Source organism: Alexandromys fortis, unplaced genomic scaffold, assembly GCF_014885135.2.
Source record: "Alexandromys fortis isolate MF-2015 unplaced genomic scaffold, M_Fortis_MF-2015_v1.1 scaffold_122, whole genome shotgun sequence".
Classification (NCBI taxonomy): Eukaryota; Metazoa; Chordata; class Mammalia; order Rodentia; family Cricetidae; genus Alexandromys; species Alexandromys fortis.
The window spans coordinates 5102755-5121479 of record NW_026068004.1 but is presented as its reverse complement, the minus strand read 5'-3'; the positions used below and the strand labels follow the sequence as shown (position 1 = coordinate 5121479).

At 50.3% G+C, this 18725-nt stretch overlaps 1 protein-coding gene across 5 annotated transcripts in view; it reads right to left on the bottom strand.

The window, feature by feature from the left end:
- Window positions 1-18725, bottom strand: part of St3gal3 (ST3 beta-galactoside alpha-2,3-sialyltransferase 3) — a 212641-nt gene that overhangs the window by 49641 nt on the left and 144275 nt on the right. The gene's annotated exons all lie outside the window — the stretch shown is intronic.

The window sequence follows — 18725 nt, the reverse complement described above, 5'->3', positions numbered from 1 at the left end:
TCTTCCCTCCCTCTTTCTCATTCTGCAATTGACCTTTCTGAAAGCCTTGAGCCTTTACGACCATAAACCAGCAATGACTCATGTGTTTGGTAAAGCCCATCACCCCTTTCTTACTAGGCGTGTCTCCTCCTGGTAGTAGGATCTGTCAATACTGAAGGGGGTGGGGCTCCAGCAGCAATTGTTATCCGTCTCAATGCTTTGTGCAGAGTCTCTCTCTCCAAAAAGTGGGAAACAGGAGAGAAGTTCCCTTCTGAACACAGACACTTGGAATTTGAAGGCAGATGTGTGTGGCCCGTTTATCCCAGGGACCTGCTTGTCCCAGCTACTGTCTCCAGCTACACACAGCTAGATGCAGCTGTCCTCAGTAGTTGGGGTTACCCGCCATCTTTCATCCTCTTCTGCTGGCTCACTGGAGTTCTCAACCCCTTAGAGTCCAAATCTGTGATTGTCACCACTGCCTGGCCTTCGACTTTAGCTTCCTTGCTTTTCTCTCTTCCTGTGAACGGGAAGCTGGCTGACATCACCTATACACCTGCACACCTGCACACTGCTTGGGCTCACTCTGATGCTGCCTGTAGTCACGGAACGTTTGAGCCCAGACGTTCTCTAGTATCCTGGACGGCCCACCAGACTGTCTGTCCGTACTTCAGCAGATGGCCCATTGCACTGAGGTGCCGCAACAGCGGGAACAGACTGTCCACCAGCTCCATAGCACTGCTCACCCTCATCTCTACTGCACCCCCACGGACACCTCAGCTGTCCATGCTTGTAAGCAGAGTTGACTTCTGTGCCCTCAGGTTTGCATTTGCTCCCAACCCCCCCGAAAAAAAAACCCAGCAGCCCTTGTGACACCTTCTTCCTCATCCTTCTTTACTTTTCTCCCATACTTCCTGTTATAGAACATTCCAGTTTTATGTCTATGCCCTGTTTCTGAGCTGTCTTCGCTTGAGCATGTGCTCCGTGAAGGCAGGGATGTCTGTCAGCTTCCCTTGTGGCTGGCTCGCAGAACTTGACAATCATCACGCGCTAAATGCTTGATGAATGAATGAGTGTGATACGGGCTGACCGCACTGCCTTCCTCCCCCGCTGCTGTGGAGATGATACAGGATAAGGTGTAGGAAGTCTTGGCACGCCACATTGCCCAACAACTGGCAGTTCCTCTCATCTCCCTTCCTCCCCTCCCAGTTTTGGTATCAGCCATGCCCTTCTCACTCAGGGAGTGCCAGGTCAGAGGCAGACTTGACAGCAGCCCCGCAGGACTCCCTCAGCCTCGGGGCCGGGTCTGTCTGCTCCACACACTGCTTTTTCTGGCTAGGTGTGAGCCATTTTGCTCCAGCTCAGGAGTCTGGAGGCTCCAGAGTGACTGAGAACACTTCACCAAGCCCTGTCCTCACGGCAGAGCTTTGGATCAGAGGCTCGGGCACAGCTACATCTCCTACAGACCCATCGACAGAGCGCAGGCTAATGTCTCATTCTCTAAGGCTCCAGCAGTGTCAATGTCTGGCTGCATGCCCCCTGCCCCTTTCTCCAGGACTCTTGATTGGGTTCTTTTTAATGTTTATTCATCATGAGACAAGGTCTCACATTTTGCAGGCTGGCCTCGGACTCACTATATAAGCTCATGTGCGTTGGTGTGTGCACTTAAGAAGATCAGAGGGGGACATTGGGCATCCTGCTCTATCACCCTCCAGAGTCCCAGCAATGCTGCCATCTCTGCTCCAGAACACATGTGTGGCTGCGTCTGGCTTTTGACATGGCTGCTGGGATCTGAACTCAGATCCTCACGCTTGAGCAAGAAGCACACACATGCACTGGCCCACAGAGCCACCTCTCCAGTCCTGGCCTTGGATTTCTGATCTTCCTTCCTCCACCTCCCGGTGTTTTACCTATGCCCAGTTTCCACGCCTCGTTTTGTTTTTATAATCTCTTCATTTATTTATTTTTGGACAGGGTCTCACTATGTAGCTCTGGTTGGGCCGGAACTTGCTATGTAGATCAGGGCAGCCTTCATCTCCCAGAGATCCACCTTGCCTTTGCCTCCTGAGTGCTGGGATCAAAGGCGTGCGTCACCAAACCTGTCCTTCCAAGCTGAGCTCTGTGCATACCAGGCAAGCATCCTATCACTGAACAACATCCCCAGGCCCTTGATCAGGGTTCTTCTGGGACCTCCAGGTTAGTGTCATATATACTCTGGACACTTTGTTCCAATAGAGGCAAGAAGACACCATCCACTCGAGAAGGCTGCTGCCCCTGCATGTAGGGAGAGTCTTGGGAACTAAGTATCCTAGGTTAGTTCCTAACCTGGTATGATGCAGCTGCATGGCTGGAGCCTTCTGGAACAGATACCAACCCTGAGCATGATTCTCCTCACTAGGAACAGACGCTGCATTGCTGTGTTTATACAGGAATCCCAATAGAAAGGACAGTTATTCTGGCCACGACTTCTGGTCTGGGGCTGCTTCTAGGATCCCCACTCTGCCCTCAGCTGGATGCTGGAGGGAACCTGCTCAGGTGCATGGACAGCATCACTAGAGACTAGGGGTGCTTGCTGCTCTCTGAGCTGCCTAAGAAAGCTCCCCCATCCTCCACAAATACCTCGCTCTTCTACGTTTCCCATCTGATCACACGGATGTGGCCCAAAGTGACGTCTAGGTTTGGTCTGCGCCCACAAATTCCATCATACATGCAGAGTAGCTTTAATTATCAACTTGACCCAACCTGGAGTACCTGGGAAGAGAACTCAATGAAGTATTGTCTGTGTTGGTTTGGGCTGTGGGCAAGTCCGTGGGGGACTGTTTTAATTAAGTTAATTGATATTATGGGAAGACCCAGCCCACTGTGGGTGGCACTCTTTCCGAGTCAGTGAGGAAACCAAGCTGAGCATATGCAAATGACAGGGGGGGCGCTGCATTCTTTCTCTCTCTGCCCTTGACCCCATGAGACCAGCTCCCTCAAATCCCTGCTGCCTCAACTCCCCACCTGATGGACTGCAACCTGGAGCTGAGAATTAACCCTTTCTCCCCTAGCTTGCTTTTGGCCAGGGCATCTCATCACAGCAATGAAAGGAAACTAAGAGTCAGGGTGACATAATGCACACTGTTGGTCATTACGAATGGCATCCTGTCGGGCTGCCCCGCCCCTGGTGGAAGCACGAGATCTATCGGTAGGGTTCCTTCAAGGGACTGGTAACAAATGGAACTGACTCAGGAGAGGTTCACCAAGATGGAAAAGGGCTCCTGTGGATGCCTTGTGAGGGTAGAGACTTGAAGTCATGTGATCACCAGCTTCAAATCTCTGGACAAATGGTGCAGGTGCAAAAGAGAGGCTAAATTTGTTCTGTGTGACTCTGAAAGGCATAGGGAGGACCACAGGGGAAGTTACAGGCCTGAGGAGTTTGGTTTTTCAGAGTTGAACTCTCCAATGCCGGAGTGTCTGGAACAGCTGCTCCTGCTGGTCTAGAGTTTGCAGTTTGGGGAAGGGCGATCTGCTAGGGACTCTCCATGATTCTGGCCACAGGACTCTAGCTTTACCAAGCTCAGAAGAGCGGCATATACCATGCTCTCCCTGGGCTCTCTCTGGGCTGACAATAGCCGCAGCGTCCAGCCTGGTCTGGGTGAAACACAGCTTCATGGGTCACTGGTGTTAGGGTCCAGGAACTTTCTTGTAGGGCTGTCCACAGATCGGATTAGCTGTTTTCTCTTTTTAAAAGGAAAGCCCTGAAAGGGGGGAGGTCGGGGAAGACTATTTCCATCCTGAATGTCTTCCCCAAAGCCTGGTGCTTTGCCAGGATTTAGGCATGGTATACACAAGGCTGTTAAAAATAACCCCTTGACTGAACAGAAGGCGTGGGAGAGGGGATGGCCAAGCAACATTGCTAGAGGGTGGGAGAGCCGGGTGAGGAGAGGAAACTTGTACCCAGAGACCCTGGGAAGGGTTCTATTCCAGAAGAGTTATGCGGGCTCAGAGGGACTAAGGGTCAGGGAAACTCTGCCCCTGACTGTGTCTTGCCAGGAAGAATGCCCCTTAGTGCCTGGTAGGACATAAATGAGCTGCTAGGTCTAAAGGGTTCTCCCAGGATGGAGTCTGCCATTTTTCAGTCCTGAATGCCAGCCTAGGAGACCAAGGTCAGAGAAGACAAGCTGCAGGAAGCTTCAAGAAAGGTTAATAGAGGTCAGTCAAAGAGAGGCCACATAAAGGCCTGCTGGATGTAGCTACTGGGGTTGCTGGTGACCTGTATCTGAAGACTCCAGACTTCTCTTTCCACAAGTAGACATATAACACAAGTTATAGATCTTGTTCCCATAGCTCACTTTAAAAACTTTTAACTATAAATTAAGGATGATGTCCGTCCATACAGTTGGACACCATCATTTTTCATGAATACACGCTATTCATCATATGGATGGATAGACTGCTTGACTCATTCTTGGCCAAGAGACATTCAGTTTTTAGGTTCTTTCTAATGCTTTTACTGTTATTATAAACACACTGCAAAAGGCACATCACAGTGATAAATGTACACATAGGATTTCCCCCTTATGCTAATATTTAGAAGTAGATTATTGACTCTAATAAAATCCACATTTCATATTCCATTATATACTGCCTCTGTTGCCTCTTACCATTTTAGAGAGGGCAAAATTGTTTTCTCCTAATTTAATCTCTCTGGCCTTTCTGTGTCCCCCCCACTACTCTCTGGCTACACTTAAGCAATTTTTAAAATTTTGCTATTTTTTAAAGTATAGAAGCCAGAGGAATTGGATCCCTCTGTAGCTGGAGCCCTAAGATAGCTGTGAGTCTCCCACCCAATGTGAGTGCTACAACCAGAATTCAGGTCCTTTACAAAAGCAGTACACGTTCTTAACCTCCGAGCCATCTCTGCAGCCTTGCCCCGTGATTTATAGAACTGGAACGGTTTAATTATGGGGACAAAGACTTCTACTGCTTTCTTCCCATTGTTCTTAGCACGCGGCAAACCAGCGTCCCTTGCACGACACTGTAGAGCACTTCCTGTAAATATCGCCGCTTTAGTCTGCGGACCTGATCGAAAACACTCAGTCAACGAATGTCGACGCAGAATTAAGACAGGATTTGCAGCAATTTCTGAAACGCCCCTAAACATATTTCTGCTATTATGTACTACTTTATGTAAAGTGGCATTCTTAGCACTGATGATCACAAAATCAAAATATTGTTCAATTCTGAAAAATGCAGTATGGTCCATCTCACTAGTATACACATTTATTTTAATCTTTAATAAATGGCAAAATTATATGTATAGCAAATAATTATTCTAAAACAAATTTATGATTTATTACCAGCAAATGTTGATTTATAGACCTATTTTTTTGTTTTGTTTTTTGTTTTTCAAGACAGGGTTTCTCTGTGTAGCTCTGGCTGTCCTGGAACTCACTCTGTAAACCATGATGGCCTTAAACTCACAGAGATCTGCCTGCCTCTGCCTCCTGAGTGCTGGGATTAAAAACCTGTTTTTTCTTTAAGCAGATCAAATGAAGATTTATTAAGAGAGGTGAGAAGGAATTCCCAAGGGTGGGAGGGCACCAGGGAAGAGTATCTTTTACATCTGGTTCATAAACTACACCTGGGGATTACAACAAAGCTTCTCAGGTGAAAAGGAGTCACACGTGGCTTTTTTTGCTTTTGTTTTTGTTTTGTTTTCTGAGACAGGATTTCTCTGTGTAACAATCCTGACTGTCCTGGAACTCGCTTTGTAGACCAGGCTGGCTTCAAATTCACTGAGATCCACTCACCTCTGCCTCCCGAGTGCTGGGATCAAAGGCCTGTGCCACCGCCACCTGGCTAGGAGTGGAAAATTTTTAAGAAGCTTTGGGCAACAGCAGCCCTTTCAAAGAGTAAACCTGACCACAGCATTCTTTTGTCTCTTGCCTCAACCATGTCAATAGTCCTCTTAAAAAAAAGGGTGTGTGTGCGCACATGCAGGCACAGGCATAGGCAGAGGCCAGAGGACAACTTGTGGAAGTGGGCCCTCTCCTTCCACCCCACGGGGGTCCCAGGGACCGAATCCCAGTTGTGAGGTTTAACAGCAAGCATCTCTGGCTACTGAGCCTTCCAGCTGATCCGGGCGCTTGTGTCTTTCAGAATGGATTCTAAAATCTTTCTCAGTGGCCTGTAAGCTCTCCCAGGATCTGGCCCTGGGTGACCTTTCCCAGGATGCAATGCCACACCCCAAACATGCCCAGCTGTTTGCAGTCCTCAGAACATCTTGTGTGTATGTGCTTTCAGCTTGCACGTCCTCTCTTCTAGGACATGTGCCCTGCAGCCTTCAACAGCCCAAGTCCTGTGTAATCTTTAAGATGTGGCTAAACTATCACCTTCTCCAAAAGTCCTCTTACCGCTTCCCCATCAAGGGCATCTTCCTCCAGCGGGGAGGAGAGGCGAGCTGAGCTGTGGGTGGGAAGACAGCTATGGTCTGGAGGAGATCAGGAGACCAGAAGAGACACAGCTCAGCTCTGGATGTGTGTGGTCTCGGGGTCCATGAGTGGCTCAGATCCACACACCCAAGACTGATACACGTAGCCCACTTGCTCACAATTCTAGCACCCACCCCTCCCAAATGAAATGTAAAGACAGAAAAAGAAAGACAGCTTCCACGGAGTGAAGTGAGACACCACTCATGGGTGTTCCGATGGCTCCCTGGGCCCTTTAATACCAGGAACTGACGGTCAGAAGACGCCAAGTGGTTTTATGAATAAGAGCAGCAGAGGTTGAGTCTGGAAAAAGCCTTCTTTGGCCCCTGGGTGTAACCGGGTGTCCCTCGTGTTCCTGGCACCCTGCTCCCGCACAGTCACAGACTCTACACTGTGCCATTTTGTTCTTATGCCTGGCTCCACTTCTGGGATGAAGTTTGGGGTTGGGTTATTCCTTTTCATTGTGCCCAGCATGGTGCCTAGGGCACAGAGATGCTTCTGAGGATTGAGGGCCGAGAGGGAAGGTGAGGGACAAGGCCCATGCGGACCAGTTTGGTGATACGAGATGGTTACAGCAGACCGGACATGGTCAGGAATGGCATCAGCACTCCTCTTTGGAAACAGCGCTCACACTGTGAGCAGGGAGAAACTGGGGGAGTCATTCCTTCAGAGGATGGCGGCGCGCACATCTCCACGGGAGCACGTCAAGCTCAGCGTCTCCTGGAGGAGCTCAGCAGCTGGCTCCGAGGTGCTTTCCTTTGGGTTAGCAACTGGCTTCAGGATCTCGCAGGTACCAGAAACTGGGGTTCTGGCTCCTGCCTCCCTCTCATGCAAACCTGCACCAGCCACCTGCTGTGTCCATCCTGGCCCTGATCACTGCTTCCCAGGCCCTCTTGCCCAGGGTCACTCCTGCAATCCTTTCTCTCCATTTTAGGCGGTGGCCTTTGAAAAGCACATGTCTGATGTTGTCCCCCACCCCCCTTGCTTTCAAACCTTGGCTGACTTCATAGCACAGTGCAAGTGTTTAAGGCTGGTGGCCACCTGGGACTAACACTCCACGCAGGCCAAATTACTACCACATGTGTCTCCCTCCCTTCATGTGCATCCTTTCCTAGACTCTTTGCCTGGAGAGTTTGCTTACTTTATTGTATTTTAGTTTTCTTTATTTTTAAAGTTTCTGTGTGTGTGGGTGTTTTGCCTGTATGGATGTATATGTATGTCTGCCTGGTACCCGTGGAGGCTAAAAGAGAGTTCCAGATCCCCTGGAACTGGAGTAGTGAGCACTGTAAACACCACATGGGTGCTGGAACTGGAGCTCTGACCCTCCAGAAGAGCCATCTCTCCGGTCCTTGCTTTCATTTTCATGACATATTAGCTGCACGTACCTATGGGGTACAGTGTATGACAATACATGTGGAAGATCCATAATGGCTGGATCAGCGTAACTGACATAACCCATCAGTCACTGTTTGTGTTGGACTATGGCTTCCCCCTGCTAGTTTCTTCTATATATAGGTGTCCTCTGGCCTACCGTACGATAGACATTATTCCTCCTAACAACTGCCCCTCTACCCCTCAACCATCCTCCTTCCACCTCCGTTCCCTTCCCAAGCTCTGGAAACCACTACCGGCCTCTTCTGCATTGAGATCAGCATTCTAGTTTCCACATGGAAGGGGTGACCATGAACTACGCCTGAGCCGTTGTTACCATAGCATCCTCCAGTTCCAGCCAAGCAGCTGTGAATGGCAGGGTTTCATCATCATCATCATCATCATTATTATTGTTTTTTTTTCGAGACAGGGTTTCTCTGTAGCTTTGGAGCCTGTCTTGGAATTAGCTCTTGTAGACCAGGCTGGCCTTGAACTCAAAGAGATCCACCTACCTCTGCCTCCTGAGTGCTGGGATTAAAGTGCACCACCACAGCCCGGCGGGCTTCATTATTTTTTATGACTGACTGATACTCCATTGTGAATATGCCTCATAATTTCTTCATCTACTCAGGCTGCTTCCCCATTTTACCTGTTGCTGACAATGCTGTAGTAAACATGGCAATGCACACATTTCCATAGGTTCATACCGAGTGGTAGAATTGCTGGCTCACATAGTGCTTCTATTTCTAATTGTTTTAATTTCTTACATCTTTTTTTAAATTTTTATTTATTTTTTTATTTTTTGAGACAGGGTTTCTCCGTAGCTTTTTGGTTCCTGTCCTGGAACTAGCTCTTGTAGACCAGGCTGGCCTCAAACCCACAGAGATCCGCCTGCCTCTGTCTCCCGAGTGCTGGGATTAAAGGCGTGCGCCACCACCGCCTGGCCCGTTTTTTTGGGGAGTTGGGTGAGACAGGGTTTCTCTGTGTATCCCTGGCTGTCCTGAAACTAGCTTTGTAGACCAGGCTAGCCTCAAACTCACAGAGATCCACCTGCCTCTGCCTCCCAAGTGCTGGGATTAAAGGCGTGTGCCACCACTGCTTGACTGCTTTTCTTTTCTTTTTTTTTTTTTAATTTCTAGTTCATTCTATTATGTGCCATGCTGGGGACAGGCTGGGCACTTGCATCATTTATAGAGGCCGGATAATAGCGGGTCCCATTCCTGGTTACACTCCCATCACAGGGGAGGGAGGGAGTTCCTATCATCCCTCCCTCTCACCAGCACTTGTTATTTCTGTCTTTTTGGCCGCAGCCATTCTAACCGGCGTCTCACAGTAGTTTGCATTTGTGCTTCCCCAGTGGTTTGTGATGTTCAAGGCTTTCTGCTATAAATACATCTGTTGGCTATTTGTGTTTTTGTTGTTGCTGCTGTTTGGGGGTTTTCTGTTTCCTTGCTGCTTGTTTGAAACAGGGTCTCACTGTGTAGCCCAGTCTGTCCTCAAACTCACAATCCTAAACAAACAAACAAAACAAAACAACAAAACAACCCACAATCCTCCTGCCTCAGCCTCCTAAGAGTTGGGATTAAAGATCTGCAGCCTACTTGACTCATTTGTTACTTGTAGAACACACCTTTGTCTGTTTTTTGAGATGGGGTCTTAAGTATCAAAAGCTAGCTTTGATCCTCTTGCGCCCCCCCCCCCCCCCCCCCCCCCAGTGCTGGCTTGATAGCCCGCACTACTATTGGCAGCTTGGATACTTGTGAAAAGTGTTTACCTAGGGGCTGGTGAGAGGCTTAGCAGGTAAAGCTGTTTGCTGACCTGAGTTTGATCCCCGGAACCCACGTGGTGGGAGGAGAGGACCGACTCCTACAAGTTGTTCCCTGACCTCAACAAACTTGCTGTGGAATAAGTGCACACAATAGATAAAGCACATCTTTTAAGGAAGTGTCCATCTGGGTTAGTCACTCATTTTAAAAACAAATTTTCCCTGTCGAGTTGAATGAGATCCTCGTAAGTTCTGGAAATTAATTTTCTGTTGACATAGTTCGCAAATGTTTTCTCTCATTCTGCAGGCTGCCTCTGCACTCTGTTGGCTGCTCGCTGTTCGGAAACCTTTGGGTTTGCTGTAATTCCGTTGCTCGGTCATCTGCATTTGTTCCCATGCTTTTGGGATCACATCCAAAACATTTTTAATGAAACCAATGTCCCGAAGTATTTCTCCTGGTTTCTAGTAATTTCATTGTCTTGGGTTTATGCTTAAGCCTCGGGTCCATTTTGAATTCATCTTTTATATGGTGAGAAACATCGACATGGGTTAAAACAAAAGACAAAACCACAAGTGGATATCCAGGTTTCCCAGCACATAACTCAGAGGTTCCTCGAACGGACACGCTGGCTGGCTGCCCTGCTCGGGATCACTGGTGTAAGTATGTGGGGTTGTTTCCACGCGGTATACTCTGTCCCGCTGACCTGTGGATGGTTTTTAATGCTAATATCATCCTGTTTGGGTGGCTACAGCTTGTACTTTCGTTGGTTTTTTAGATAAGGTCTGACTATGTAGCCCAGGCTGGCCTCAAACACACAGAAATCTACTTGCCTCTACCCTCCCGAGTGCTGGGATTAAAAGCACGCACCACTATGCCCAGCCAGCTTGTTGGTCTGTTTTTGACTTTTTCTTCTGGTCTCCCCCTATATTATCCATAACTTGAATGCTGAAAACATGTTCACTTAATTGTATCCTGTGAATCTGATGATTTTCTTCTCTCTTTTTAACCCCCCTCCCGTTCTGTTACTTCCTCTCTCTTTTTTTTTTTTTAAGATTTATTTATTTATTGTGTATACAGTGTTGTCTGTATGTCTGCCTGAAGCCCAGAAGAGGGCACTAGATCTCATTGTAGATGGTTGTAGGCCATCATGTGGTTGCTGGGAATTGAACTCAGGGCCTCTGGAAGAGCAGACAGTGCTCTTAATTGCTGAGCCATCTCTCCAGCCTGCTTCCCCTTTCCTTATCTGGTTGGACCCATTCTGTTACTGAGGCCTTCGACTGTATTTTTTAAAATTTTATTTATTGACTTTACTAACTCCCAATATTAGTTTTTTTCTTTTTCTTGTTTCTTTAAGATCCTATCTCTTTGCTAAATTTCTCTCATATCATGCACTGTCTTCGTGATGATCAGGCTGGGTGCCTGACAATGCCCGAGAGATACAGGGGCTAGGCTGGACCAACAGATCCACAAGGAGTCCTTATCAGCGTACAAAGGGTTAACAGGTGACTTTGCAGGGCCCTTGGGGTCTAATTTACCCAAGAGGTAGGCCAGCTGAGCTGCTCACAGGCTGTGTGGTTCTTGGGGGCCTTCCGGGGAGTGGGGAGTTGAGTCACTCAGGATAGGCTGCCTGGCTGCCTGCCCTGGGCTGAGGGTAAATGGATGAGACTGGTCAGGGTCAGAGACCCTCAGGTAAGGAAACCTGGCTGCTTCCCAAAGCCCTTACCAGGTCAAGTTCTAAAACTAATGGCCTGGCTGTTTTTAATGAGGCTGAGGGTGGGCAGGTGGCACTTCCTGGTTACTTTTGGAACAATAGAAGGGTGGCTGAAGACACGAGTGCTGTGGGAAGGGAGGATGGATGGGCAGAGGCATTTGGTTGGCTCATGGGCTGGGTCAGCTGAACATCTGCTTTGCTGGTCTAAGGACTGTTGGTGGGAGGAGTCTCACCATAGCACTGTCCTATCAAAGTCTGGGTTTTAGAGGACACAGTGTGGGCTGGGCTCACTCTCTGTGGCCAGCAATGGAAACCCTGGAGTTCCCCTAACCACTTATTCATTTGTTCTCACCAGATTCTGACTTTCTAGCCCAGGCTCCCGTGAACCCACCCTGTAGCTGAGCTGGCCTTGACTCCTCAGGCACCAAGGAGTTAGGGTGACAGGCCTGAGCCCCAGTCCCTACCTCCGATCTTGCCTTCAGATCACAACGGCATCAGATGCTTCAGGAGTTCATGTGGGCACCTGGCTACTCTCCAGATTCCCAGCAGCAGTGAGCAGGGCTCTAACCTTTCTTAGGAAGGCCCTGCAGACAGTTTAGTCAGACGTCCTCGGGAAAGCATGCTCAGCCCACTGTCCCTGCCGCTGCCACCACAGTGCCCACTCGCTGGGATGTGACAGCTCCAGATTCTGCAAAGGCCTTGGTAATAGAGCTGACCTCGGTTCCTTGGGTTGAGGAGTAAGGTGAAGAGTCACCACGGATGGGGCAGGATCTCATTCTGGGAGGCACAGATCTGGATGGAGGCTGAGTTCTGGACCCCACAGAAGCTGAGGCAGAGGAGGTTCTCACCTATGACCAGGCCATACTCTTGCAAAAGAGCTTCCAGAATTAAGCCCACATGTGGTGCAGACACCCCCATGGGCAACACTGACTTGATGAGCTACACTTTTCCTGACCATCTCTGACTGCTCCCCTTCTGTGCTTCCTCAGCTTTTTGGGGGGGGGCACTTTCAGAGAGGATCTTGCTATGTAGCACTCCTGGCCTTGAACTCCTGGCAATCCTCCTGCCTCAGCCTCTTAAGTGCCGAGATTACAGACATGAGTTACCACACCTGACTCTATTTTTCATTCTTTATGGTCCTTGAATTGCAGAAGCAGAAATGGCTCACCCTCAATCTGAAGCTTCCCGTGGCTTGTTCAGAAGAAATCTCAGCAGTCTTTGGTTTGGGCTTTTCTCGGGCGAGGGTGCCAAGACCAGCTCAGAGGAATCTCTTCAGACGCACTTGTGTTTTATAGCCCTGGTCTGCACCAAGTCCCCACAAGCCGGTTTTTCTGAGGCTCCAAAGTCATTATCCTCTGGTCCCTAACATAGCCTGCAGAGCTACTGTGTATCAGCGTCTAGCCTGGGCAGGGACGAGGTCTCTCCAGGGTCCCCCTCACTTGGCAGTCATGCCAGGGCCAGGGTGGGGTGCTCAACTGAGTCTCCCACCTTTTCAGTCTTACGTAAACATTGTCAGAACCCTGAGATCCAATTTTGGTTTACTTCCCCCAGATGTTGCAGAACAGCTGTCTTGGCTGGATTTTTCAAAATATCTCCCCAGTGTCCAGTGCAGCTCCTGGCACTCAGTGAAAAATGCACTCTGGGCTGGTAAAACGGCACGTGGGGTAAAGGTGCTTAGAGCCAAGCCTCACGAACTGAGCTTGATCCCCGGGACCCACACAGGGGAAGGAGTGACCTGTCTCCTTCAAGTTCCCACCTGAGTTCTACATGTGCCCCTCCACTAAATAAATAACACCTAAAAATCATATTTGAGTCATTGAGCAAGGTCATTAAACTTGCTGTTTCAGGGAAGAACGACCTAGAACATCAGACGTTCTCAGTCACGTTAGCCTCTCCCCACTGTTGATGCGGGCGGTGCTGATGGACAAGCTGGGCCCTGTGGTGCAGTGGCCTGGATGTGGCAGAGGGCACAGCAGGTCATTACGATGCTCACTCTCACCTGCCTCGCCACGCCCAAGCCAGGTGTGAGGAGCACAGGACAGGACAGAAAAGGGAACGGGAGGTGACCCTGATCAGTCACTAAGTGCTGAATCAAGGTAAATTAGAGACACAAGTTGGGCAAGAATGAGTGAGGACCCAGGAAGGAACTTCAGAACCTTACAGAAAGAAATGTTCAAACAGCTACGGAAGCCCGAGGATGAGAAAAGCGTCACCGACCAGGTGACATCTGAAATAGTGTTGTAAAGGCAGAGGACACAAGGGACACTTTTCGGCAGCATGTGTGTGGACCGGGTACCAAGCTGAGTACTGGCTTCACCATCCCTCCCTTCCCAATTCCCCCAACCGAGGGGAGCAGTCTGCAGCAAGCCGTTCTGCCAGAAGAGACTGTAGGCCTTGGTGCCAGCAACATTGGAGTTGCTTGTTAAGGTACAGCAGCGGCTCTTAGGGCCAAGACTGGGAGGCATTCCCTGCTGAGGAATGGCATGCACAGTGAGCAGGTATAAAAGAGGGGTTTTCAGGGCAGTGCCTGGAGGTTAGGTACCTGGAGACATCATTCTCTGGGGCTCTGACAGCTGTCAGGTGGTCAAAAGGCTTAAAAACACCTAAATTATAAGTTAGCAGTTGCATCCTGTGTGGCTAAAGATGCCAACAGCCACCTTCCTGCCATGCACGGCATTCCTGTATCAACAAATGCCAATCACCGGGTTTGTATGTACAGTCTACACAAGTCCTGGCAGCTCCTGGCCAGAAGATATTACGGGAAGGTATATGTAGAGTGGAGGCAGGCAGGGGTAAGGACAGGGATAGCAACAGCACTTCCTACCCCTGACTGCAGGCCAGGCCCCAGATAATGGTCGTCAGTGATGGCAACTGTCCAGGCCATAGGACTGTTGTTCCCACTCTTGCAGGAGGCTGGAGCTCAGCTTGACTAAGACACCTGCACAGGGTCACAGGGTCATACGGTAAGAGGTGAAGCTGGATCGAAACCCAGGTTTGCCTCGCTCCAAACCCTTTTCCCCTTGTGTGGACTGAGAACAACACCGCCCCAGCTGCATTCAATCTTTGCTAGGCTGGCATAATGAACTACTCTGAGCCTGGCCAGGGTATTGGCGTGGTTCTACTCACAAAGGTCAGTGACCCCCATGGTGAGGTCATGGTGCAAAGACGCCCTTCCCCCATTCCAACTGGCTTTATTCAGTGCCAAAAGATGTCGATCTGAGTGTGGCCAGACCACCTCTGCTCAGCTACAGAGCCCCCTGCCCTGTGAGCCCAAGTCCACCCTTGGAGAAGGTCTGAGATCCAGTAGTTAACCAGTCATGTTTCTTTTAGGAGGTGAGGGGAAGGCATGGGCATTCTCCCACTGGAGATAACACAGTATCTCTAATTGTTATAACTCAGGTCCCCAGGTGGCCTGATGGATCTCTGCCCTCCATGCCCTGCCTCCAAAGGCTGCCTCGTGGCTAGACAAAATGTCCACTGCTCACAGAGGCTGGCTCTGGGATGCTGTGGCCAGGACCCGCTGGTCTTTTCTTCCCCTGGTAAATTTCTCCTGTGTTGAGTACCTGTGTGAGGACGGGGCCAGAGATGACACGACCAGGCTTACCCTCTCCCTCCTCCTGTGCAGACAGCTCTGCTGGAGTGCCTGCAGACCCCGAACCCAAGCTCTCCCCGACAATCTGAGACTGAGACCGCAAAACAATGAGTTTTTGTGAGGCGGCTAGAGACAGAGCTGGTAGGAGCCTGACCTCCCTGACACGCCTTCCCTACGCCTCAGTGCTGGGCATGGGTGCCATCCCGTGCTCTGTTCTGCTGCCTCTGCGTCTTCTTCTTTCTCCCCGAGTAAGACTGGTGGCAAGCAGAGCTGGCAGAGCCACCAGAGGCAGCCATGACGACTAAGATGGCTGTTTCTTTTCCTCCGGGAACCCCACGAGCTAATGGCACCTCTTCCAACTGGTGGTCATTCTCACTGCCTCCTTCCTCCAGGGCAGGGGAAAATGGAGACAACTTCCCTGGCCATTGGGGGCACCTGTGTGTGGCAATTACCGAGACAAGTTCAAGGGCATGGAGAGGTGCCGGCCAGAAGCACTCGGAGGCAGGGGGTGGGAATATACACTGAACAAAAACGCCGGGCGATGGTGGCGCACGCCTTTAATCCCAGCACTTGGGAGGCAGAGGCAGGCGGATCTCTGTGAGTTCGAGACCAGCCTGTTCTACACGAGCTAGTTCCAGGACAGGCTCCAAAGCCACAGAGAAACCCTGTCTCAAAAAACAACAACAACAACAAAACAAAACCTGGCTGAGCCTGACGGTGTACTGGGAATGAGTAGAGTGATGGAGACTGATCAGAGGCTCCGTGTCCACAGTGACCTCTCAGGCAAGAGGTCAGGGTCAGTGGCCATGTCAAGCACGAACTAGCCCTAATCAGGCTCCAAGGAGACGGCTTCTGAGCCCAAGCCCCAAGCACATGCCTTACCCACTTGGAGTTCCTGCCCAATTTGGGCATCTGCTTCTTGGGATGAGTTCTGCAGCTGGCCCTGGGCCCAGATGTTCTATCTGGAGGGCTGAACTGCGGAGTGACGACGTCTGTCTTCCAGCTATGTCAAGTCTGGTTGAAGGAAACCCTAGCTGGGCCCTCAGAACAGGGGTGGGAAAGAGGGGGATGGGTCTGTTCTAACACGAGGCACACAGACACTGTGAACTGATAGGCGTGACACGATGCTGTCAGGGGTCAAGGGTCAGACACGTGTCTTTCCTGCCAGAGGCGGCCCCTCTCACTACTTTTTTTTTTGCCTTTTGATAAAGTTCTCAGACTGTAGCCTGGGTTGGCCTAGCATTCATTATATAGCCCAGGCTGGCCTTGCACTTTTAGCAATCATCTTGCCTCGGTCTCCCAAGTGCTAGAATTACAGATGTGAGCCACTAAGCTCAGCTCTCTTACTTGCTGAGACCCAGACTCTGTATTATCAGGCAGAGCAGAGCGGAGAATTTCCAGAAGAGGCAGGCACAGCAACAGACTTGCCCCCACCTGGAGAACTAGGGCCTAAGCCAGGCTTCTCTCTCCTAGCTCTGGTCACTTGTGGAGGACGGCACACAGGGATTCTCCTTCTCTTGGGGCAGATGAGCAGGGAAAGTGGGCTGCTGTGTCCTGAAGGTGCAGTCAGGAAGCCTGCTCTCCTCCCTAAGGACTTGTGGAGGGGGTGGGGCCGAGATTTGAGTCCTCCCTCTGCTAGGAGCCCCAGTGGTGGCACAGCTTGGGGGCAGGCAAATACACTCACGGGCTTTCACGAGCTTCAGCGCTCCCCACGTGGGGATCTTGTACCTGAACCAAAACAAGCAAAGCTGCTAATCTGACGAGATCAGTCTTCAAATACCACAGGAATGCAGCCTGCCTGCCTGCCTGCCTGCTTGCACCAGGGGCTGAGCTGCGAAGCTAAGCAGCCCTCCCCCGTACTACTGAAGCCCCAAACTTCCTACCTCATCTGAGTTACCAACCAACCTCTCCTTACTCTGGCTTAAGGGTTGCTGGCCTTTCCAGGGTAACCAAGCTGTGCTAAGTGTCTCTGTGCGCGGCCTTCCTGAGCCCTGGTGCAGGCAGTGCTGCTGGATAAGGCAGGTTCTGAATGGTGAGGCACACCAGCCCCACCCTTGTCCAAAGCCTGGGCTCTTCCCAGCGTGGTCCAGGACTTCTCAAGGCCTGAGAAGAGCCAACTGCTTTTGCTTTTCACACTTCACTTCTGTCCCAGAATGATAACTGTACAAATCACAACAAAAAAGAACCACTAGGGAAATTAAAGACCCGTGGAAAATGTAAACCCCATCTCAAAATTATTAGATTCATCAGCATAAACTCACTGTAATTGCTATGGAAGTTTCCAAAACTTCAGTCTGTTTGTAGAAAATTGTGATGTGGACCGGTTCATATGGCTTTTCGTCCTGCGATACACCACAGACTCCGGAATGGCGGATACCCAGTCTGGAGCGTTTTGCTGAGGCTGCTGCCTGACCTATCTTAGGGTAGAAGTTACTAGAAGTTACCTGGAGAACCTGAGACCCTGCCCTGGGGCAGGAGAAAAGATGCTCAGACACAAGACTGAGGCCTAGCACACAAATTCACAACCTGATGGAGCGCACAGTGGGTCAACAGTAAGCAAAGCAGTGTGGGCGTCTAGGCCTCTAAGAAAACAATGAACCAAACAAAAAGCTCAACTCTGGCCATCCACTGAAGCCCCACCTGTGAAGGTTGGAAGACAGAGCAAGGAGGAAAGAGAAGGGCATGTAGCTTTGGGGTACGGGTGAGGTTAGTTCCCTGACTGCTAACGGAGGGCAAGCAAGCTACCACAGGGTAAAGTTAACTGAAAACCAGAAAGTGGATTGGCTTCCAGAGGCTGTCAGAACACTGGCTACTGAAGAACATCCTGGGAACTGGGGAAAGTGGATGGCCAAGAAGCCAACCAGACACAGGTGGCAGTTCAAGCAGAAGTCCAGCTCAGGCACGGGCACTGGCTGTCAGTCCTTTAAGCAGTTTCCTGTGCTCTGCAGAGGAGTCTGGACTCTGTGTGGCCCTGCTCTTTCCAGAGGGAAGCCTAGCCAGCACCCAAGGTCTCTGCTGCAGAGGGAAACAGATCAAAACCCCTTAACACGTCCTCCAAACAAAATCAATTTTCATTCCCCACAAAAGTGCAAGGTTCAGAGCCCAGAAAAGAAAGGGACAGGATGGGGCTGTTGAATTTGGTCCCGGCTCTGGGCTATTGTAACTGTGGGCAAATTGCAGCTTTCCCATCTATAAAATGGACCTAAGAGTGCTCCAGTGGGGCTGCTGTGCAGAGGTTGAGGCCAGGAGTGGCATTCAGCACTGTGGCCAGCATTGTGGTCCCTAACAACTACGACTTTCCATGTGTATGGCTGGCTGGCTGTAGTAGGGGTATGCCCCTGGCATCCAAAACAACTGAATGGAACCTTGTAGAAGGAACCAAGGGGTGAACGATGAAGAATGAAGAAGCCATGGAGAGACAGAAGAAACCAGAACACAGCAGAGCAACGACAGAATGAAGGCCCAGGTTCCCCAGCAGTGGGAGAGGTTGGTGGATCTGGTGACAACGGGGAGGGGCTGACTTCAGAGAAGAGCTTTCATAGTGTTGGGAAGGGCTGGAACTCTGGGGCTGCTTAGCAATTCACGTGGGGAGTGAGACTCTAGACTCTGCTCAGGTGAAAGTGGACTGCACTGTCATTTCCTGACATCTGTGATGCCATCTGACTCAGTGTATTTGAAATCTGGGGAATATTGGGTTTGCGATGGTTGAGTCAGCCGAGTGGAGCTGCCCCTCGGGAAGTAAGCTGAGCCCGGATTAAGAGAGCTGTTGGCTAAATACCCTAGCTGATGCAATGGGGTGATGAGAGAGGAGAGTCGTGCCAACAGGACCAGAGGGT